This window comes from Orcinus orca, chromosome 1 (assembly GCF_937001465.1).
Source record: "Orcinus orca chromosome 1, mOrcOrc1.1, whole genome shotgun sequence".
Taxonomy (NCBI): Eukaryota; Metazoa; Chordata; class Mammalia; order Artiodactyla; family Delphinidae; genus Orcinus; species Orcinus orca.
The window spans coordinates 173122751-173140598 of NC_064559.1; the positions used below are offsets into that span (position 1 = coordinate 173122751).

General features: G+C 39.3%; 1 pseudogene; it reads left to right on the plus strand.

Annotated features, from left to right (window-relative positions):
* Positions 1-2112: 2112 nt before the first annotated feature.
* LOC101277352 (putative selection and upkeep of intraepithelial T-cells protein 1 homolog) overlaps positions 2113-17848 on the plus strand; it is a 30842-nt pseudogene continuing 15106 nt past the window's right edge.

The window sequence follows — 17848 nt, forward strand, 5'->3', positions numbered from 1 at the left end:
CTGAAATTATAATTTATCGGGGGAGAAAGATTTGAAACTTTTAAAGAAATGATTCTTCCCATTTACGAACATGGTATATCATTTTTCATTTACTTAAAATTTGCATGCTTAGAATATTGCCATGCACATTGTAAGTGCTCCTTGTGTTTTAGCAATTATTGCAATCTTAGCGGTATCTGAACTTGTCTTTACTTTCCTCCCTACTCTGTTATTGGATGACGTGTGTCCAAATGTGAGCACTATTCCTCTATCATGCAAATTTTGGACACTTTTACTTTCCTCATTTAAATAATTCTGTATTTTAAAGTATTTCAGTATGAATCTGTAATACTGCATAATTACAAAGAAATAAATTTAAAATGTTTACATGAATAAAGAAATATATTTTTTTCCTTAACACATAAAGGTTTACCATACATCCAAGTCATATTTTCTCCTTCAATGAGTTGTATGGTATGTGGCTTTCTACTCTGGGGGAAAAAATCTAAGAAACTCATTTGGAAGAAATAAATTTATAACTTAGTAAACTTTTATTTTTCTCTGAGTCCATAGATTACAATCCCCCACCAAAAGTGTGAGACAGCATAGTCTAGATGGAGCAGAATTCCCCACAATGAGATCCTACATAATCTGTTAAAGTGAAATATAATCCTTTAAGGGATACAGAGAAAACATCTTTTTTTTAAAAAGCCCTACCCATACAGACGGCCAAAAGACACATGAAAAAATGCTTAACGTCACTAATCATTAGAGAAATGTAAATCAAAATTATAATGGAGTATCACCTCACACAAGTCAGAATGGGCGTCATCAAAAAATCTACAAACAATTAATGCTGGAGAGGGTGTGGAGAAAACGGGACCCTCCTACACTGTTGGTGGGAAGGTAAATTGGTAAAACCATTATGGAGAACAGTATGGAGATTCCTTAAAAAACTAAATATAGAACTACCATATGATCCAGTAGTCCCACTCCTGGGATTATATCCAGAGAAAACCATAATTTGAAAAACTACATGCACCCAAAGGTCATGGCAGCACTATTTATAATAGCCAAGACATGGAAGCAACCTAAATGTCTATCGACAGAAGAGTGGATAAAGAAGATGTGGTACATATATACAATGGAATATTACTCAGCCATAAAAAATAATGAAATAATGCCTTTATCAGCAACTTGGATGGACCTGGAGATTGTCATACTGAGTGAAGTAAGTCAGACAGAAAGACAAATATCCTATGATGTCGCTTATATATGGAATCTAAAAAAATGGTACAAATGAACTTATTTACAAAACAGAAATAGAGTCACAGATGTAGAAAACAAACTTATGGTTACTGGGGGAAAGAGGGGTTAGGGATACATTGGGAGATTGGGATTGACATATACACACTGCTATATATAAAATAGATAACTAATAAGGACCTACTGTATAGCACAGGGAATTCTACTCAATACTCTATAATGACCTATACGAGAAAAGAATCTAAAAAAGAGTGGATACAATTATATGTATAACTGATTCACTTTGCTGTACACCTGAAACTAATACAAAATCATAAATCAGCTATACTCCAATAAAATTTTAAAAAATAAAAATAAAAAAGCTCTACCCAGAAATAAATTTTTGAGTTTTAAAGGGATGAAAAGAGAAATATATCAGATGTCAGGGTCAGTGTGGATTTTTTCAGTCGAAATAAAAATGGTTGGTGGTTGGCCTGAGGTTAAGAGAAAAGGCAAGAGTAATGATCACACATATTTTTTAGAGAAGACTTTATTTGCCTGTGCAAATCAATCAGTCTACATTATTTGATTAGGCACTTAGTGAGTGCAGAGATCTTTATTAAGGACTGAGCCTGATGGAATATCCCTTTTTTAATTGGTCTCTTCTTTATTTTCTTGAAATTTCTATCTTAATCCTATTTAAAGAGAATCAAATAAAAGGGAAATTTTGGGAGTCTCTGGAAAGATACTAAAAAGGTAAGGCAGTCCTATAGGTAGTATTTGGAAGGAATGTTAAGAACCCATTGATACCTAGAAAGCTAGGAACTCATCATGTACATATATGAATCCAATACACAGTGACTCCTGGTTCATACTCTCACCTTTTGGTTACTGTCTTCCTTCACAGAGCAGTTCACAGTGAATGGCATTCAGGGGCCAATCTTGGCTCCATTAGGTGGAAAAGCTGAGTTCAGTAGCCAGCTGTCCCCACCACAGAGTGCAGAACACATGGAAATACGCTGGTTCTAGAACCACTCCACAAAACCTGTTCACCTGTACTGAAATGGTAAAGACTTGTATGGAGAAACCATCTCCAAGTATGTGGAGTGGACAGAGCTCCTGAAAAAAGTCACTGGAGAGGGTAAGGTGACCCTCAGGTTCCTTAATGTGAATGCTGCTGCTGATGGGTGGTACCACTGTTTCTTCAAAGATGGTGATTTCTGTGATGAGGCCATCAGAGAAGTGAAGGTCACAGGTAAGGATGGATCCCTCTGAGGCTTCTATGCATCCACAATTCTCAATCCATCTGAGGCTGAGTATTAGGAATATTCTTAGTGTTCCTGACCATTGCATATTACAGGGTTTGCTTAGCAAGTTCAAATTCATGCATTTAGTCTTTAAATGGGGAAGAGTGTTGGATTAAGAATGCAAATTGTGTCTGCGCACATATTACCTTTATCGGCAAGAACTGTCTGTTTTCCCAGGTCCATGTGCACTGTTAGATCTTTAAAGTATCAACAGAATCCTTTCAGGATTTGGTACTATATTTTTCAATTATTTTTGACAACACTTTAGTAAAACTTGACTCTATAAACCACCTAAATCTTTACAACTGTCTCCTTAATGATCATTCTTGTTCCCATTTCTCCCTGACTCAATTTGCTGACTACGTAGTTCTTAAATATAGTTCAGAAAGCCTTCATCTGTAATCTTCTGTGTCCTCCAATATCACCTCAGTCATGGTTTTCTGAATAACAAAGAAATGGTGGCAAGATGGAAGACTTGAAGTAAACTGAAAGGCTTCCAAATGTGAGGGCACAAGGGTAGGGACCTAGGCCCATTCACATTTAACATTTTCATTAGTTATTGTGACGTTCATCTGTATTACCTAGAGCTAAGCTATTCAATATGATAGCCACTAGCCACATGTGGCTACTTACATTTATATTTAAATTAAATAAAATTAAAATTAGGCAAAATTTAAAGTAAAAAATTAAATAAATTGAAAATTTAGTTCTTTACTCTCACTGACCACATCTTGATCTTAGCCAAAAAGCCAATAAGGGATCACTGACCACATCTTAGGTGCTAAAGTCTCACATTGCAAAAAGCTACTGAATGGACAGCACAGATATGGAATATTTCCATCACTGCAGAAACTTTTATCAGACAGAGCTGCTCTAGAGGAACTCTTTAAATCTCTACTCATTCTTTCTTTGCCCACGCATTAGGCAATTCTTAACATCCCCAGCAATGTCCTAAAAATTTTCAAAAACTTGTTTATTTTCTCTAAACTGATATCTACTGCTTTATTTTGATAATAGTAGTGTGTTACCTGTTTTATTCAAAGAGCACATAAATTAAAGTTTCAATTAAAGTCGCAAACTTGCCTTTATGCTATTTACTGCTTATTAATAAATTATGGTAGCTCATATGTGACTAACGATGAAGATACAAGAAAAAATGTTACACTATAAATTCTATGAGGGCTGAGATCTTGATTGTTTTTGTTCATCATTACGTCCATGGACCTAGCCCAGTCTCCTAGATTTAGTAAATAATCAATAAATATTTTTGACTAAGTGAATAAATGAAACAAAAAGGCATTTCCTCTCCTGACTTTTTAGGACCAGGTTGTTAATTTGGATATCATACCCCTTCAGTCTGGCTTAGCCTTTTTCCCTTTTAATTAGCTTGTAGAAGCAATCAGAGCCCCACAGCGCTTGACTATCAGTGTATCTAAGGGCATAAGGTTTAAAGTAGAAGAAGGGGGCTTTTCTTTCTCTCTTATGTTTCCCCATCCCTTCACCTAAATATTGTTTTCCCCTTTCTTTCCAACCAGCTACAAGCCTGGAAACGCAGATTCTTGTGCATCCTCCTAATACCAAAGGTCTTTTAGTGGAGTGTAATTCAAGAGGTTGGTTCCCGCAACCTCAAATGGAATGGAGAGACAGCAGAGGAGAGATCATTCTACCTTCATCAAAATTTCACTCACAGCATACTGACAAATCGTTCAATCTGAAGATGATCCTTCTTCTAAGATGGAGCTCCTATGGGAATGTCACTTGCTACCTTCGAAACCTGTAACTGGTCAAGAGGAAGGAACAAGCATTGTCCTATCAGGTGAGATCTGTGTGTTTGTTCTTCAAATGATGGCCATTGTCATCAAATTTATAAACTAAAGAGAAAAATTAATACACTTTCTTCACTTGGTTTTCAGGATATTATGTTCTCTTGGCTTTGTTCACCATCTTGCTTGTCTTCTTTCTTATTCTCTTCTGCTACTTCATCTTTTTCGCTCCGCCTTCTTGATATATGAGTTTCCCAGGGCATAGTCTTTGTCTTTTTTTCTCTATTGTGACTTAATTCTATCTCAAGGCTTTACATAAAACCAATATGATAAGAATTCCTCGAATGATATCTTCTACCCAGACCTCTCTCCCAAACTCTAGTCTCATCTCTAAACTCAACATCTCAGTGTGGAAGTCTAGTAAATATCCTCAATCACACAGATCAAAAACTAAACTCTTAATCAGCTGTCAACTTGTGTGATTTACTGCCTTCCCAGTCACACTTCTTATTTTTATTTTCTCAGAAAAAAATCCTTGAAGTCATCCTTGACTCCCATCTTTCTCTTACAGTCTACATCACACGTGTCGAGAGATAATACTAGCTTTACCTTTAAAATATACCCAGAGTCTCACCACTTCTTACCACCTTTGCTGCCCTCCAAGTTTGAGACACCATCACCCATGGTCTGAACATTGGCAATAGCAACTGAAAAGTTCTCCCTACTACTTCTCTTGTCCACTATGGTATATTCTCAACACATGGATATAAGGATCCATTTAAAACATGAGATATATGTCTCCCTCTGTTTAAGACCCTGCAATTGTTCCCTGTTTTATTCAAAGTAAAATGCCCCACCAATGTCCTGCACTATCTCTGCCCCTGTTACCTATCTGACCTCATCCCCTAATGTTCTCTGTGTCTCCTCTAGTCTAGTCACACAGAACTCCTTGATGTTCCCCAACCGTGACAGAACTGCTCCTGCCTGGGGTCTTTGCTCCGGTTGTTCCCTCTTCCCAGAATGCTATAATTCCAATAAATTACCTATCTCCTTCAAATCTATACTCAAGTCTCACCTTGTAAGTAAGGACCACTTTGACAAACCAACTTGGAAAAATGCAACCTTTACCACCCCCTCCACCTGGCATTTTCTATCACCTTACCCTCTTTTAATTTTTCTTTTTTATATAGTAGTATCACCTTTTTTTTTTTTTTTTTTTGCGGTACGCGGGCCTCTCACTGTTGTGGCCTCTCCCGTTGCAGAGAACAGGCTCCGGACGAGTAGGCTCAGCGGCCATGGCTCACGGGCCCAGCCGCTCCGCGGCACGTGGGATCTTCCCGGACCGGGGCACGAACCCATGTCTCCTGCATCGGCAGGCGGACTCTCAACCACTGCGCCACCAGGGAAGCCCGTAGTATCACCTTTTAACCTGCTATGTAACTTATTTATTATGTTTATTGTCACTTGTGTATCTCCCTTTCTAAAACATGAAGATAGAGATCTTTGTTGTTATATACCCCAGTTTCTTCAAATATTGTAGGTAAGCAATAATAGGCACATAGTAGGTAAGCAATAAATAATCAATACTTGAATGACTGAAATAAAATAAAATGAGTGCCTTGGAAACTGCTGAGTAAATGTACATGTATTAGTATTTGTATATGTCTGTGAAATTCATGTTGGACAGATGCTGAGAGGGGTATCCCAATTCAAGATTATTATAATAGGAATAAGTTCCCAACAGGTTTAGCAGTTTACTACTTTTAGAACATTTTTGTGTTTATTTCTCTGGGCAGAAAGACATCAGATTCCCAAACAAAATGATAGGTGTCTATGCCCAGTATGTGCAAATCAGCAAACCAAAGCAGGTGCTTGTTCGCACGAATAGGAAAGGAGGAAAGCTTATGTAAACGTATGTCTCAATGTATTCAAGAAGAATAATGCCAGACCCAGTGAATACATTGGAGAATTCAGAACTGCACATATATTGGTTGCTTAGACAAAAGGACTGAAGGACTGAGTTGGTCTGAGGCTTAGTAGGAAGAACCCAGCTCTGCCTTAGGGAGAACATGAGACAGAATGGATGGGAAGAATTGGGGTGAGAAGCCTTCATTCACCTTTGCTCCAGTCTCAAACTAATCACACTGGGCTCAGTCCCACTCTGGACCCTTTGTCACTTTTCACTCACCCAATTATAACTACCTCCACAAACTGGCTCAGGTCTAATATCCCACTGTCATGAGGTCTTGAATGCTTTAGATGAATCTATTTCCGATAAACTGTATTTATCGGAAACATTGTATTCTGATACAATGTATACATTGTATTCCATGGAATACAATTTGGATACAGATTCTGGTCATAATTCTGGTTCTGCTGCTGACATTTATCATGGTGCCCAGTGTCGATTTATATTACAGATTACAAGGTAAGTGGGTTTGAAGGGCAGGAGATATAAAGTGGGGGTGGGAGAGCTAAAGCTGCCTGACCCTTGATTCCCAAGCCCATCTACCTCAGGAAGTTCTAAACTCTTGGGACAAATGTTAGACATACGCCCTTCATCATTCCTTGGTCCTAGATATTCTTTAGCCACGGAGCTTCTGACAATGCTGTTTATCTGAAGGCCTGGGCTTTCTTGTACCTCAGTCAAATTGAAATCCTTTTTTTTCCCGTATGGTGATAGCTTTCCCAACAAACTGGGAGATCTTTTTAACATTTAGCATTTAACATGTAACACAGTTTACACATATTTCTTACTTGACTCCTTAAATGGTCCAGTGACCCTGTCAGGGGCAGGAAATAAAGTGCTAATTATACAGGGCAGAAACAGCGGAGCAGAGGTCACTTAACAGTCCACGGCATCAGGAAAATAGAACATGCAGGGAGAGTTACACCAGGTGGCCTACCCTTCCTAGGGAGAAAGTTTTCATCCATCTCAACTATGTTGTATTGGGGGAAATCGACTTGGAGGATTTGGGGGAAAATTTTAAGACACAATAAAATAGCTGTTTGATTTGAGGGTGTGCTCACTTTTAAAAGCTTCAAATGCACAGATCCTTTCTGGTATAGCTCTATCTTTCAAGACTACATTCTTCTGAGGTCTCTTTCTGCCTGAAAACCTGGACTTCCACAAAGACTCTCTCTTTGGTAGGTCAATGTTCTGCATGTTCTCCAGGAGCACAGCTGACAGGAGCCACAGTTCACAGTCTCTTGTATGTTCCAGAGCAGGTACCAAATACTGTCTGCTTATTACCTGACACACAGGTGAGCAAGACCCCTCCCGGGTCCCTTGGTGTATGGTGCTGTGTCCCACAAATCCTATAGAGGTACTTCTGTTTATGCATGGATGCCACATTTTTGTTGCTGATGGGGAGATAAAAATGAGGGCTATCTTATGCCACCATGGTGCTCATGAGTCTTTGTATCCCATATTTTAAACACTAAGTTAGTCTGTGTATAGTACTCCCCAGCAGAGGACTGGGCACGACCTGTGGTAGTAAGCACCCCCGTCATAGACTATTTTCATGGAAAGACTATATAGCCAAGGGACACCACGACGTGTGCTAAATAAGATTTTAAACAAAATGCTGTCTAACCAGCCTTCCATTGATGAAATTCTTACTTTCAGAGCTCTTATGATCTCTTAGGCAGTTCAGACGTCTCCAGACCTATCCTACTCCAGCCTATTTTGAACCCAGACAATACAAGGACTAGTGCATAACTTTGTCTCATCCTCCAAATGAGACACGTTGATTGATGGACTAGATAGAGAAAAAGAAAGATAAGTTGCTTTTCTCTGGGTCTGTTTAGGCTCAGCCCCAAACTGGTCCCATCCTAGAAAGAGCTCTGCTTACTGTCCCAGTGACACACAGCTTTAGACCTAAGCCTTTAGATCCTTGGGATCCTCTAGTCCTAAGCCTTAGCCATATTTTTTTCCCTTGGTCCTATTCTAAATAAATACAAAGGGATGGCATTAAAATATAACTCTTGCTTTCTTGGTGCATTTCCCCCAGTGCAAAGTGTCTCCACACCAATAACTGATGTTTATCTCTTTTTTCCTTCAGATTGCTCCTGCAATGTGATACCTCCTTGGTCAGTGGGCATACCGGTAGTCTTGACTTCAATATGTGTGAGTGTCTTCCTCATTATCTATTTGCATCACAAAAAAAGAGGCATGTGGGACCAGAAAGATGAGAACTTCATGAAAGTATCTCCTTTCCCAAGTGATTAGTAGCTGGCAAAACATTTAGCTGAAGAAGAGTAACAGGTTATTTATCAGAAAGCCTGGGCTTCTTGTACCTCAAATATTTGTTTGAATTACATGAACAATAAACTTTTGGATCTCATGTCATTGAGTTTGGATTCCAGCCTCCAAATTTATGGGCTTAATGATACAAATTGATGATGCTTCTCCTCCATAGCAAAAGAACATATTTCTTTCAGTGTAATAGCTATATTTTTGCCAAAAATCCAGCCCTCATTTCACTTAATAAAATATGCCAATTCTTCCTGTACTTTAATCTTAGAGGAGATAATAATTCAGTATATCTTAAACTTTTGGGGTCATAGACTATTTTAGAGACTGATGCAAAGTAAAAAAGTCCTCTTCTCAAAATAATTCATACGTCCACAGATATTTCGCTTAAGTTTATGGTCTGTATGGACAACTGAAACTGATCCTTGTCCTCTTTGACTCTCTCTTTTTTTTTTTTTTTTTAGAGGTACGCGGGCCTCTCCCTGTTGTGGTCTCTCCTGTTGTGGAGCACAGGCTCCGGAAGCGCAGGCTCAGCGGCCATGGCTCATGGGCCCAGCCGCTCCGCGGCATGTGGGATCTTCCCGGGCTGGGTCACGATCCCGTGTCCCCTGCATCGGCAGGCGGACTCTCTGACTCTCTTTAAGGGTGAAATTGAAAAGGCAATTGTGAAAGTTTGAGGATAGCTGAACCCAACATATTTTAAAATGTGTCATCAGCTCTATCTTTGAGGTCCCCATGGAAATTATGTATACATGTCAATGATCAGCAAGGTAAGGTAATTTTTTTATTATAGCTGGAGCTGTAGCTATAGCCAAAAATCACAATGCAGAAGCCACAAAGTAGCGCTGAACAATTCAGAGGATTTTATTTATTAATTTTCTCCTATGAAATAAAGACAAAATACCCTAAACCAGACCAGACTGAAAGTGCTTTTGTATTTTACTCTAAGAAAGTCCCTACCTGAGTCTTGCTTATTAACCATGTTAGCAGACTAAATGCCGTATCCATCAGTGCTGGAGGAAAGGAGCAAGATGCTATGATAATAGCTAGTATATATTAAATATTTATTATGTGCAGTATGCATTTTATAAGATTAATATATTTAATTTTCAGTGAATTAGATTTTATCTGTGATAAAATCTGGTACACAAAGAAGTTGAATAGCTATTCACACTGTTAAATGATGGTGGTGCCAGGACCCCAACCAGGCACTTAGACTACTTAGCCCTCTGTTTCAACAGCTGTAGTGTACTGTTCCTCAATGAAAAGACTAAAAATAAAGTAAAAAAGAAAGAGATATTTAGTCATAGCAGCCTTGTGAAAGGGAATTTATCATTACAGGGAAATACAGCCTAGGCATTTAGCGATTTATGAGGCTTCCATTGGATATAACTGAAAGCCCCAAGAATAGGCTGCAGGTCACTGTCATTGTTGAAACAGACCCGGAATCCTTAAGAATCTGGGGGGCTTCCCTGGTGGTGCAGTGATTGAGACCCCGTGCCCCGGTCCGGGAAGATCCCACATGCCGTGGAACGGCTGGGCCCGTGAGCCATGGTCGGTGAGCCTGTGTGGTCGGAGCCTGTGCTCCGCAGCGGGAGAGGCCACAGCAGTGAGAGGCCCGCGTACCAAAAAAAAAAAAAAGAATGAATCTGCGAATTAAAATTTTATTTTTGCTTGCTCTACCTTGAGGACCTAAAGTTGAGTCATTGATCACAGAAGCCTCCACCCACACTGCTCACAACTCCTGGTAATTACGCAGGTAACACACATCCACTAACCTCTTTTATAATTGCTACTGAACTTTCTTCTCTTTACCTAAAATGGACTTTCCCCTGAAGGTACTGCTTCCTCTACAACTATCTCATTTAGCAACCGTCTTCCCTATTTAGGCAGCTTGCTGTTTGCTGTGCCTTTCTGGACTGATTTTCCTTCTTGAGGCTTATCAATTCAGAAATCTCTTATCAATTCATTTAACAAATATGAATTGCCAGGAAATTCCGCAAGCATTGTACATTTTAATTCTGCAAGAGATGCAGAAGACACTCAATCTGCAAGAGATGTATACCGTTTATTTCCAAGAACCAGTGCCAGGCTAGAGTCAGACTTCTTGGCAATACTATTACCTGTGTGAACTTGGGAAAGTTATTTTAAGTCTCTGAACTGCAGTTTCCTCATCTTTAAAATATTGATGATGATGCCTACTTCATAAAGTTATTTTAGGTTAAATTAGTCAATATATCAAAGTCATTTGGCCTGGCTTCGCACATAGTACAAACAACACTAATGTATGATATTATTGTTAATATCATTACTATTAGCATAATCTAGGGATTCTGTCTCAATTCCCTCTCTGGTGTCTTATCTGCCACATGTGTTTGCCATCATCCTTCTCCCCTTTTCTCCTAATCTTATGGCATGTCTTTCTTCACTCGCACCCCACCATCATCTTAACTTTCCTTCTAAGCATGGACAGCTCTAGCCATGCTTAGAAGCTATGCTTCCTAGCCATGTAGGAAGGAAAGAAAATTAAAAACTCAGCTTAGATTTAAACACACACACACACACAATCCTCTGAATAAATACTCTTAGCATCTTTGTACTATCTTCCAAGTTTTTCTTTCAATTTTGTTTTAAATTATTTTCTATCCTTTATGAGAAGAGGTTTGAAGTTCTCCTAAATGTTAATGTGAGAAAAATAGAGGTATGTGACCAAGAGAGAGACTTACAGACTCTCCACTCTCTGATCCTTATGCACACACTCCCAGGGCAATTTTGCTATTTTTAAAAAACTTATGCTATTACCCTTATAAAAGGGATCTCTGATCTAGTTAAGGGCAGAGAATTTATATCAAATTATAGGAGAAAGTAGATATTAATTAGGTGAACGCTTTACCCTCCATTTGTACAGTCTAAGACCGTATGGAATATATCATGTGGGCAACAACCTTGGTGACTTCAGAGTTTTCGCTTCTCCAACACGAATATTGTCAATTATTTCAACTGTTATTTCAAGGACGTGGATTTAAGACTCCTGACTTCGGCTTCCTCATCCTCACCATCTTGGTTGTCTTTCTCTACAAGGTAGTATGAATCAGTGAACAATCATGTCAGTGAAACAAACTAGGGTTGATATAAGAAAGTAATTTTTAATAGACATAGCTGTCCAGTAATGAAACAGATACCCTAACTGTTGGCAATGGTGTTCCCATCACAAGACATATTAATCAATATTATGAGTTAGGCGTGTTTTCCACCTTTATAATCACCCAGAAAACATACTTTACAGAAGACTTCTGCTCCAGATAAGAGGATGACTTTTGAGAATTGTAAGATCTCTTTCATCTCAGAGATTCTGTTCATCTTAGACTATTCTATTTCACCATACTCCTCAAGAGAGTAGAATTCTACAGCTACAGCACCACATAAAGAAGATAAAGGTATAATGTGTCTATCTGTCCTTCAGACTCTGGCCGACCAGAGCAAGTGTCATGATGCTTGGGTGGAAGAATGGGTATCTGCTTCTTTGCAGCCTTCTTCCAGACTTAGGCCAAATGTACTCATCTCCAGGGTCATCCACATAACCCAGCCTACTTCTCCTTCACCCACACATAAGCCCAGAAGTATGGAGTAATAGGAATGTGAAAAGTAAATTTATTGGTCTGTAATTCAGTTCTCCCTTCCCTCTGTGACCCTTTTAATTCTTGCATCTCTTTCCAGTCCCCATTTCAGATCCACATTTCCAGTTGGATGTCATGTAGTTGGAAGATATGACTCTGATCCTGTGTGTTCTGATGGTCTTTATCACCATGGTCATTTCCTTTATTTACTTTATATTCAGAGGTAAATGGAATGGGAAGGGTGGTAACTCAGAAGGCATCTTTCTTCCATCTGGTCTCCAGATACAATCTCAGATTGTAGCCTTCTTGAGGATCCTGGGGTTTCTACAAAAGTGACCTTTCCAGTCTTTGTGCCTTAATAACTGGGGAAAGCAACAAAGACTTGTAGATTTTCTCTTGATCTGTTAATGTGCAAAGCTCTTGGTGGATTTGATGTGATAATAATACACTAGAGATTTTCCTGCCAGAACGTGTACTTTTCTAACGATATCTTTGGCACATGTAATGAAACTACACATGTAATGAAGCTGCCCAAGCCAGGATGATAATATTCTCAGGATAACTCTAAATTCAACTAAATATGATTATGGAGGAAAGAAAAAAGAAGTGAGGGGAGTACCCTGTTTATTAAAAAAAAAAAAACAAGAGAAAAAATAAGGTGATTTTGAGACCAGGTTTTACTCAGGCTAGAGAAGAAAGGTTGCTTAATGAAAAGAACATAGTGTTTGAATCCAGAGAGTTGGGTTTCTATCCTGACTTAACCATGCTGAGTGACCTTGGGTTAATGGCTTATCCCTTCTGATCTACTTTTATTTCCTCCACGATATGCGGAATATAATTATGAGATTGTGAAGATTAGAAATTTTGATGTAAAACGTCTAACATTGTGCCTGATAAACAACAAATATCACATGCACACACATGCATGCATATACCTGCACATACACACACATCAGGGAGGCAATCAGAGGGGGAGAAGACCAGAAGTGGTCAGATTCTACCCCAGTGAAATCTGTCTATCTCTTCCTCTCTGCTTCTATATCTCTTGAAACATCTACCTCTACTGCCTCTCATTGCCTCTACCTGTTCTCTCAAAATCTCACAGAGGTATCAGCTGATATCACTGAAAGAAATGTACACAATATAGTCCCTTCCTAAAAAAGGAAAGGAAGAGAGAAAGAAAGAAGGAAAGAAAGGAAGGAGGGAAGGAAGGAAGGAAACAAGGAAGGAAGGAAGGAAGGAAGGAAGGAAGGGAGGGAGGAAGGGAGGAAGGGAGGAAGGGAGGGAGGGAGGGAGGGAGGAGGGAGGGAGGAAGGGAGGGAGGGAGAAGGGAGGGAAAGGAGGAAGACTTATGCCTTATAAGGGCTTTCTGATTGTAGCTGCCTTGAGGCTCCGGGGTTTCTACAAGTGCAGTATTAGTGCCTCAAACTCCAGTGACAGTCTCATTTCTGACTTCACACTTTGATAGTTCTCTCAAGTAAAATTGGAAGGCCCAAGTGTTTCATCCAGAAACATTCAATACTGAGCTCTTTGTGAAGTTTAGATGTTGTCTTCTATTTTGATCTCAAATGCAGAATTAAAAATTTAATATCATAGTTAATAATAACAATTTAATATTATAGAAACTTGTAGATGTCCACAAAGGCTGGACAGGAACATTTATGAGCCTATGTTCACAGTAAGGCATGTGAACTAATGAAATCCCCTAACTAATTTGAAATCCCCTAACTAATGCCCAATGATGAAAGTCCTGGCTTTGTTGTGCAGATATAATCTTCTTATGAAAATGGAAGGAAATATAGAATTAGTCACACGGGAAGAAAAATTTTAATTCTCGTGTTCCACCAGCAATCTACAATCCTAAAACGTTCCATTAAAAAATGTATGCAAGGTTACAAAAACATGTACTCTTAATTACTAGCAGACTTTTTCCCCCAAATACAATGCAAATCCATGATAAGTTATTATGGACAATACAGAGAAATTATTTTTACTTAAACCAAAAAAAAGACCTATAACCTATAACCACAAAAATGGGTATTTGTTTTTTCATCTTTACATCCACTGACTCTTGGCTTTCTCTGTACTACCTGTTGAGAGCTGCTAGATGTTGACGTGGCCAATTAGGACAACGAGCAAAACAGTAACAGTCAAGCTTTTATCCCCTTATTGTGGGCATATAAGAGGCCAAAAAAGGAAAGCTGTGGTGGCTCCTTACAGTTCCATTTCCCCCACAGAACAGCACTGGGTAAGGGTCAGGTGACATGCAGCACAGGTGGGGAAAATTGTGTCTCACTATAAAGAACACTGAACAAAAGGCTCCTGCCATTTTATGGACGCAGGGGAGAGTGGATGGGGAGGAGAGACAGAGAAGGGCTAGAATGGAAAAATAGTCAGAGCAGAGAAGAAGCTTTTAGTCAAGACACCGTCTCCCAATAAAAGAAGGTCTCAGAAGAGGCAATTAAAAAGCATCTCAGCTGAGGACCCCAATAACGAGGCCTCCAAAAGGAGGTACCTGGGCTGGGAATGCAGGTGTGCATATGAGCATGGCTGCTGGGGGCTGGAGACCTAGTCCTTGACTGCAGCTTCCTCCAGAGAGTGCAAGGAGTTGACTGTGCACCAAGTCTGGTGTGGGGAGGACAGCTTTCCCACATGGGCCCTGCTATGCAAAGCCTTTGTAATTTCCTATAATCGGACATAAGGAATTACACATGGGAATCTGGCCTGGAGTCAGACCCTCATTACCTCTCCAATGTGGAGAAACATTCCACCCTTTGAGATTAAACAAAGGCAAGGACAAGTCCATGATTCCTACAGTACAGATTTATGCTTCTCATGCCTAGTTTCTGCCATTAAGGAAAACAACCCAATCAATATCTTTGCATCCAAAGGCACAGGTTAATGATACAGGGAAGCAGAAAGGAGCCTGTACCCAGTATTCATCCACTCAAAAGTAAGGTTTTAATTTCATTCTTTTACATGTAGCTGTCCAGTTTTCCCAGTACCACTTATTGAAGAGGCTGTCTTTTCTCCATTGTATATTCTTGCCTCCTTTATCAAAGATAAGGTGACCATATGTGCATGGGTTTATCTCTGGGCTTTCTATACTGTTCCATTGATCTATATTTCTGTTTTTGTGTCAGTACCATACTGTCTTGATTACTGTAGATTTGTAGTATAGTCTGAAGTCCAAGAGCCTGATTCTGCCACCTCTGTTTTTCATTCTCAAGATTGCTTTGGCTATTCGGGGTCTTTTGTATTTCCATACAAATTGTGCAATATTTTCTTTTAATTCTGTGAAAAATGCCATTGGTAGTTTGATAGGGATTGCATTGAATTGGTAGATTGCTTTGGGTAGTATAGTCATTTTCACAATGTTGATTCTTCCAATCCAAGAACATGGTATATCTCTCTATCTGTTTGTATCATCTTTAATTTCTTTCATCAGTGTCTTATAGTTTTCTGCATATAGGTCTTTTGTCTCCTTCGGTACGTTTATTCCTAGTTATTTTATTCTTTTGATTGCAATGGTAAATGGGAGTGTTTCCTTAATTTCTCTTTCAGATTTTTCATCATTGGTGTATAGGAATGCAAGAGATCTCTGTGCATTAACACCATACACAAAGATAAACTCAAAATGGATTAAAGACCTAAATGTAAGGCCAGACACTATAAAACTCTTAGAGGAAAACATAGGCAGAACACTCTATGACATAAATCACACCAAGATCCTTTTGACCCACCTCCTAGAGGAAGGGAAGTAAAAACAAAAATAAACAAATGGGACTTAATGAAACTTAAAGGCTTTTGCACAGCAAAGGAAACCATAAACAAGATGAAAAGACAACCCTCAGAATGGGAGAAAATATTTGCAAATGAAGCAACTGACAAGGGATTAATCTCCTGAATATACAAACAGCTCATGCAGCTCAATATCAAAAAGATAAAAAAACCCAATCAAAAAATGGGCAGAAGAACTAAATAGACATATTTCCATAGAAGACATACAGATGGCCAAGAGGCACTTGAAAAGATGCTCGACATCACTAATTATTAGAGAAATACAGATCAAAACTAAAATGAGGTATCACCTCACACAGGTCAGAATGGCCATCATCAAAAAATCTACAAACAATAAATGCTGGAGAGGGTGCGGAGAAAAGGGAACCCTCTTGCACTGTTGGTGGGAATGTAAATTGATACAGCCACTATGGAGAACAGTATGGAGGTTCCTAAAAAAACTAAAAATAGAACTACCATATGACCCAGCAATCCCACTACTGGGCATATACCCTGAGAAAACCATAATTCAAAAAGAGTCATGTACCACAATGTTCATTGCAGCTCTATTTACAATAGCCAGGTCATGGAAGCAACCTAAGTGTCCATCAACAGATGAATGGATAAAGAAGATGTGGCACATATATACAATGGAATATTACTCAGCCATAAAAGAAACAAAATTGAGTTATTTGTAGTGAGGTGGGTGGACCTAGAGACTGTCATACAGAGTGAAGTAAGTCAGAAAAAGAAAAACAAATACTGTATGCTAACACATATATATGGAACCAAAAAAAGAAAAAAAGGTTCTGAAGAACCTAGGGGCAGGACAGGAATAAAGATGCAGACATAGAGAATGGACTTGAGAACACAGGGAGGGGGAAGGGTAAGCTGGGACGAAGTGAGAGAGTGGCATGGACATATATACACTACCAAATGTAAAATATTTAGCTAGTGGGAAGCAGCCGCATGGCACAAGAAGATCAGCTCGGTGCTTTGTGTCCACATAGAGGGGTGAGAGGGAGACGCAAGAGGGAGGAGAGGGCTTCCCTGGTGGCGCAGTGGTTGGGAGTCTGCCTGCTGATGCAGGGGACGCGGGTTCGTGCCCCGGTCCGGGAGGATCCCACGTGCCGCGGAGTGGCTGGGCCCGTGGGCCATGGCCGCTGGGCCTGCGCGTCCGGGGCCTGTGCTCCACAATGGGAGAGGCCACAGCAGTGAGAGGCCCACGTACCGCAAAAAAAGAAGAAGAGGGAGGAGATATGGGGATATATGTATATGTATAGCTGATTCACTTTGTTGTAAAGCAGAAACTAACACACCATTGTAAAGCAATTATACTCCAATAAAGATGTTAAAAAAAAGAGTCAGGTTTATCTGCTGACCCAGTGGGATTAAAAGAAGAGTTAGAATCAAGGAGAAATTTTACTGTCAATCACAGTGGAGGGAGCCAGAATTGTTAAAAATGAACCCTGTTTTCATCCACTTGGTTCCCTAAGGCCATTTCTCAGCACTGCTCCTCTGTATCCTATGGAGACCAACGAAAGAGTTGCGTTAGCCACTCAAAGATTTTGCCAATTATCTTTTCGGTTTTCCCAGATTTCTACTTAAAAAAAATTAAGACAATACATTAATTGATTTGAAAGAGAGATTATACAATGTAGTCAACTGAAAAGACCCAGTTTACTCTACTTGTCACCATTTACACTCTATTAATATGTCTCACATTGCTAATATTATAGAGTTTATAGCAGCAACCTCATGACAGGCCAAAATTGAAAATGGTCAAACTTGACCATAAATTGAAATGCTCTAAATTAGCTATGAGATTTTTAACTTTAAAAAAATCAACCACTTCCCATAATCAAGTCAATTTTGTTTTACAAAGAAAAAATAATTTCTCCA